Below are 5,867 nucleotides of genomic sequence, written 5' to 3' on the forward strand. Positions count from 1 at the left end.
CCTATATTGTGAAAATTATATGATTATATTATAATATACTCCCTTTTTGGTATTGTTACCCATGTGAAATATGAAGTTTATGTTTAGCTTATATTGCTGTGTAGCATATCGCCTATGTAAAAGAGTGAGATTCTCTGTACAATTTATAGAGTACAATATTTTATTTTGTGTCTGTAGTCACACGTCTGGCAGTAGCGCTCTCGGGCAGAGCTGACGCGGGGTGCACAGGACTATGAAGAGCTCCCTTTTTTTTTTGTCAGAGCTGATCTACAATGAACCTACTTTAATTTTAATTGGTGTGTTCTTCTCCCTCAAGCATCGTAGAGAAACACCAAACAAACATATATACGAACACAACACAGTGAGTATACAAACAGTGGTGTTTGTAGCAAGGCACACAACACCGAGGTGTGCATTAAGGCATACAAAGAAGAAAAGAAGGACACAACAGCCAAATGTCCTAATTGTGCCAAGAGGCATCACGCCTGGAGCCTGGCTTGCTCTGTCAGGAAAGAGGCGGCCCTCAAAGCGACCAGACTTTGTTCCTGCCCCCCCAGGCACCTACGTCTGGGGGAGGAACAAAAGCGAAAAGGCTTCCTGACCTCCTAAGAGGAAGGAAGCTGCCCCCCAGCAGAAACTGGAGATCTCCGACAAACAGGAGTTCCCCAAGAAAAACAAGTGCAAGGAACCACGGGAAAGAAAGGTTCCAACAACACCACAAGGTTCCTCCCCAGATACAGAAGACATGCTCTTCGATGAGGGGGACATGTCGATCCTGATCACTGCTGTAGTCACAGCAGTGGCAGCATCCTTGTCCAGGACCAAGGAAGAGGCAGAGAAGGCAGTCGAGATCGCCATGACGACATTGAAACAGACTGTCGCAAGCGTAAAGGGAAGGAAGATGGAGAGGGCCAAAACAGCCCAATCCTCTCCCTCCCCCAGGTCAGACTCCCCTCCCCACTCCAACCCAGGCCATGCCCTCCAGGCAGAGCCTAGCCAGGCTGATTCAGTCCCAGAAACTGAATCAGAACAAGCTGACCTGCCCAGGCAAGGCCAGCCAATGCATAGAAACAGCCTGGCCAGAGAAAAGGCCAAACACTTCAAGTCAGAGCTACTAAAGGCTCTCCACCCCCCAGTGGACCCAGGAATAGCCTGACAGCCGAAGGAGACCCCTCAAGCAGTGAGGATCTCACAATGGAGTTGTCAGACTCAGACTGTCAATCCGAATACGACGATGTCTCTGATGTAACTATTAATTAGTAACATCATGGCACGCAATCTAAGTATTCTGCAGTGGAACATCTTTGGCTTCTCCTCAAGGAGTGCCATCCTCCACGCAATAGTGCATCAAAGAGCATTGACCATCGTCAAAACCAGGAACATTAACAGCAGAACCTGTTCGCTTCTCCGGGTATCACGTCTACGCGTTGCCACGTACCGATGGCAAAAGAGGCCTGATCACCCTGATCAAAGCAACAATTCCCTGCTCCGCAATAGCCGATGCACCGCACTGTGGAGAAGATGTTGAATCTCTTGCCGTCGAGATTCAGCTGGCCGGGGGGCCCCTGAAATTGTACAATGTGTACAGCCGGCCACACTGTAGTAGCTTAGATGTCAGCCAGGTATGTGCTTCCGCAGCACACGACCGAGTGATCATAGGGGGAGAATTCAATGCACACCACCTCATCCTGGCTCCCTGCAGGGCACCGGATGCGGCTGGCCATCACATAGCCAACGTGCTTGAGACATTCCCCGAGATCGCCAGGAGCCAACGCATGTCAGAGGAGGGGTCCTAGACCTCGCCCTGGCCACTGCGACTTTGGTGGAGAGGATTGACTGGCGTGTCGATGAGACCGTCACTAGTGACCATTATGGCATTATAACTACCCTCATGGATAGTGGCCCAGCCGAAATCCCACGCCGAATCCAAGTGGAAAACAGAAAAGGCCAACTGGCAGGCGTTCCAGAGCGCCTTGGGCCCCATTGTCTGAGAAGCAATGAACCCACACAAAGCGAAAATGTGGAAGTGCTACAAGCCAGATTTGAAAATGCCATTGATGAGGCAGCTTCACTGACCATCCCAAAACTCGCCTGGTTTAGGAGTCAAAAGGGACGCTGGTACTTCAATGACGAGATTAGGGAGGTCAATCACAGGGTAAATATTCGAAAACCCTTTTCCCGAAGCAAAGAACCCCCGACAAACCAAACCCTCCTAAGGGAGGCTGTCAGGGATGCCAAGGAAACTGCCAGCAGAGTCAGGCAGGAAAGTGGCTGGAATGGTGTGAGTCCTTCGATCACCGTACCACCCTCTCAGAGCTATGGCAACGGGTCAAGCGAGCCACCAGCCGCTCAGCCCTGAGATGCATGCACCACGACCCCCAGTCAGAGGCCAACAGACTGGCGCACGAGTTCTCTGCGAGAACAAGTAGCAACAGCCTGCCAGCCGAACTGAGGGCAAAACAAGAACGCCTACAACCAACAGACTTGCTCACATCAGAGAAAGGGCAGCCGAACCTGATAACTCAGATGTTATTTTCTCTGAGGGAACTAAGAGATGCATATAAAGCCAGTTGCAACAAAAGCCCGGGGTCTGACGGGATCTCGCACCCCATCATTTCCCACCTGGGACTGGTAGGTAGCTTGCAAATTTCCCGCAACTCATCAACAGTCCTGGGAAACTTCCACTCTACCCCACAGCTGGAAGAGGCTACCTAGTTCCCATCCCTAAACCCAAAAGGGGCCGGGGAAATACCGCCCCATCTCTCTCCTCAGCTGTCTGACCAAGACTGCCGAGAGGATGGTACTGAAACCCGGGTCCGATGGAAATGGGACCCCCACACGAACACCTCCACGGGTTCACCAGGGCATGAGCACGCGCACAGCATAGCCACGCTCTTGAGCACAAAAAACACGGGCACATCTGTGGTATATTCCCTTACCTGGAGAAGGCTTTCGAAATTTGGGAAGTCCTCTTGCCATTCAGGAGAGCCTGATCCAAAACGGAATCAGAGGTAAGCTCTTGGCTTGGATAGGGTGACTACTTTACGAATAGAAACAGCCAGAGTCAAATTCCAAGGTCACCTATCACAGCACATGCCACTAGAGAAAGGAACGCCACAAGGTGGGGTTCTCAGTCCAGCCCTTTTAATACATTAATGTCCTGTATCCTCAACATAAACCTCCCAGTGGGGTGCAAGACCATCTCCTATGCAGACGATCTCGCTATATCCCACCGCCGCGGTAAGCACCGATTTTCAGGAAAAAAATGAGACAGCCATAAAAAAAACTGAACACAGGGGGCATAAGTGAAAGGCCCGGAGAAGCCAGAACTTCGCAAAACTCAAACGAAGGAAACGAGACAGCATTCCCCGATCCCTAGCAGAGCAGACAACCCGCACAGCACCACAAGTACTGCCCAGTCCTTAGCCGACGGGGAGCCTGCCGGCTCCCCAGGTAATCTCCGACTTCATCTTCTGCACCCGCCATAACAGATGACCAACTATCCATCTACTATACTGCAACTGCATGTCCTAGGCCTCCTTGCTGCGTTCCCTTCCTCCTTTCTCCGGCAGTTCTGATGGTGATTTTAAATCGTTTTTGTTTATTTATTGTTTTTCTTTCTCTTTTATATCTTTGTCATATTTAGCATCTTCATTCTCCTCTCTACAGTGATAAACCTGTCATCGACCTAATCATTCACATTCCAGTTTTTTTTTTTCACAATGCTCTTTTTCTCTTCCTCAGAGCCCTATTCCATGTTTTCGCACCGTGTAAAAGATGCTGTATTTTTACTATTTATTTCATTCTTTCATTCCTTTTTAATTTCTTCTCTCTCTCTCTCTTTTCTCTCTCTCTCTCTCCTCTCTCTCTCTCTCTTTTCTGACATACACACACAAAAACACACACACACCAAAATCACTCCTCCTCCTTTACTTAACACGCATCCAAAATATTTGAGTGTTGCCTTATTTTCAGTGTGCCGACCCTAAAGTCTACTTCCCCGTCACTACCATTCAACATTCCTCATCTTCCCTGTGTTCAGCCTGTGTCCGCCTCAAGTCCATTCCACTCCAGGTTCTGCCTTGTAATTCACCTTCACGTTCAGCCCAGCCACCTACTTGAACTTCTTCAAACAACAGCCCCCAAAAGGCTTTTGGGTCTTTTCCCCCCTTACATTGTGACCCGGGCTTATTTTAGTTGTAGATAAATGAAAAACAAAAAATAAAAAAAACAGCAAAAGATAAAGAAAAAGAAAATTATGATATTAACATATATAATGTGTGTAATATGTAACATTTTATATATTAATATAATTATATTTATATAATATATTATATAATTAATATATATTTATATATATATTATATATATTATTTATTATATATTATTGTGGGTGGTGTGTGGTGTGTGGGGTGGGTGGGTGTTGGTGGGTGTGTGGTGTGTGCATTTGAGTGGTGTGTGGGGGGGGTGGTGTGTGTGGTGTGTGTGTGTGTGTGTGTGTGTGGTGTGTGGTGTGGTGGTGTGTGGTGTGTGTGTGTACATCATACTACAACAAATAATAAATTATATATATATAATTATTATTATATTTAAATATTTTATAATATATTATAATATATTTTTAAATAATAATATAAAATAAAATCAGTATAAATATTTTTTGCTATATAACACACAAAAATATGCTATACACAACACACACACACACCCCAAGTATATATATAATATATATATAATAATTTATAAATATATATAATTATATAATTATTTGTGTGTGGGTGTGTGTGTGGGGTTGTGTGTGTGTGGGGTGTGTGTGTGTGTGTGGTTGTGTGTTTGGGGGTTTTGTGTGGGGTGTGTGTGTTTTGTGTGTTGTGGTGTGTGGGTGTGGGGGTGTTGTATTCATATTATATAATAATAATATATTATATAATATATATATATTTAATTTTGTGTGTGTGTGTGGTTTGTGTGTGTTGTTGTGTGTGTGTTTATATATTATTAATATTATTTAAAATATATATTAATATATATATATTAATTATGTTGTGTGTATTATTGTAAATATATGTTATAATTATATAATATTTAATTTTTATATATATATTTGGTGTGTTGTGTTTGTGTTTTTTGGGTGTGTGTGTGTGTGTTTTTTATGATTATTTTGTGGTGTAAAGCTAAAAATTATCATAGATACACAAACACACACCAACAACACACACACACACACACCACCACACACACACACACACACACCAAAATATATATATATTATTTTATATATTATATGGTGTTTGGGGGTGTGTTTTGGGTTTTTGTGTGTGGTGTGTGTGGTGTGTGGGGGTGTGTGTGGGTGTTGTGGTGTGTGTTGGTGTGGTGTGTGTGTGTGGTGTGTGTGTGGGTGTGTTGTGTGTGTGTGGGTTTGTGTGTAGTGTAATATATGTAGGTAAGAGGGAAATACATACATCAATATATAAAATTTTATATATATTATATATAAATTAATTATATATAATTATATTTTATATTAATAATTTAATATATTAATTTTGTTAATATGTAATAAAATTATATTATATATATAAATTATATAACATATAATATTTTATATATAGTTTGGGGGGGGCCTATATATTATATTATATAATAAATAATATTATATATATATATATTATATATATATATATATTATAATTTATTTATATAATATTAATAATATTATATTATTATATTATATAAATATATATTTTATTTAATGTTGAGCTCAGTCAGTGCCGGGGAAAAAGAGATGTGACTCGATAAAAACACCGGGCGGAAGGCAAAGGCAAAACCCCCGCTCTAAAAAAAATAAAAAATCATGGAACCCATAT

Source organism: Penaeus monodon, chromosome 41 (genome assembly GCF_015228065.2).
Source record: "Penaeus monodon isolate SGIC_2016 chromosome 41, NSTDA_Pmon_1, whole genome shotgun sequence".
In the NCBI taxonomy this organism is placed as follows: Eukaryota; Metazoa; Arthropoda; class Malacostraca; order Decapoda; family Penaeidae; genus Penaeus; species Penaeus monodon.